Source organism: Mandrillus leucophaeus, unplaced genomic scaffold (genome assembly GCF_000951045.1).
Source record: "Mandrillus leucophaeus isolate KB7577 unplaced genomic scaffold, Mleu.le_1.0 Scaffold1, whole genome shotgun sequence".
Taxonomy (NCBI): Eukaryota; Metazoa; Chordata; class Mammalia; order Primates; family Cercopithecidae; genus Mandrillus; species Mandrillus leucophaeus.
Genome location: NW_012098097.1, coordinates 8,998,407 through 8,999,586, shown reverse-complemented (window position 1 = coordinate 8,999,586; position 1,180 = coordinate 8,998,407). Strand labels below are relative to the sequence as shown.

The 1,180-nt window shown below is 51.9% G+C and overlaps 1 protein-coding gene across 6 annotated transcripts in view; it reads left to right on the top strand.

Moving 5' to 3' along the window:
* WBP2 (WW domain binding protein 2) overlaps positions 1 to 1,180 on the top strand; it is a 25,693-nt gene that overhangs the window by 5,282 nt on the left and 19,231 nt on the right. The gene's annotated exons all lie outside the window — the stretch shown is intronic.

The window sequence follows — 1,180 nt, the reverse complement described above, 5'->3', positions numbered from 1 at the left end:
AACCGTCCCCTGCTGCTCTCCTTGCTTCTGGTGGTTTGTTAACAATATGTAGCGATCCGTGTAGCAATCCTGGTAGCTCTCTGCCTCCCTCTTTGCACCGCCTTCTCCCTGCGTGTGTCTGTGTCCAAGTTTTCCCTTCTTACAAGGGCACCAGTCACGTTGGATTTAGGGCCCACCCTAATGATCTCATCTTAATTAATTATGTCTTCAACAACCCTATTTCCAAATAAGGTCACTTTCTGAGGTAGTGCAGGTCAGGACTTCAACATGTGAATTTGGGGGGAGACAGAACTCAACGCATAACACCCACCCAGCCACCCAACTCAGCTTCATGGTCTGGCTGGGATTCAGAGACACGTCTTTGTTTTCTTAATCTTATTTTTTATTATTACTTTTTGAGAGGGAGTCTTGCTCCATCGCCCAGGCTGGAGTGCAGTAGTGTGATCTTGGCTCACTGCAACCTTCGCCTCCTGGGTTCCAGCGATTTTCTTGCCTCAGCCTCCTGAGTAGCTGGGATTACAGGCACGCACCACCACGCCCAGATAATTTTCGTATTTTTAGTGGAGACGGGGTTTCATCATGTTGCCCAGGCTGGCCTCGAACGCCTGACCTCAGGTGATCCACCTGCCTGGGCCTCCCAAACTGCTGTGATTACAGGCCTGAGCCAACACACCCAGAGCCACGTTTCTCCATTACCCACTGCTCCCTGCCAGGCTCTGCCAAGAGGGGGTGCTAGAGAGAGACCTGCAGGGCTGGAGAAGGCCCCAGCTTCCCATCTGCTCACTATTTTTGCCTGTGTTTTACCCAGGAAAGCTGCTTCATCAGGGCAGCTGCAGTTCTTTAGCAGCAGCTGAATCCAGTTTCTACTTTTTCCAACCCTTGCAGAATCAGCTGCCTCGAGCTCCCTTCAGAGGCACCAGCACCAGCACCAGCTGGCCCATGCCGCCTCCTCAGAGGGCTGGGTTTTAGTGCCCTGGGGCTCCTCTTTCAATCCTCTATATTATTGTTGTTGGTTTTGGTGTTTTGTTTTGTTTTTTGAGATGGGGTCTCACTCTGTCACCCAGGCTGGAGTGCAATGGTGCAAACTCAGCTCACTGAAATCTCTGCCTCCTGGTCTGAAGAGCAATCCTCCCACCTCTGCCTCCTGAGTAGCTGGGACTACAGGTGTGCTCCACCACGC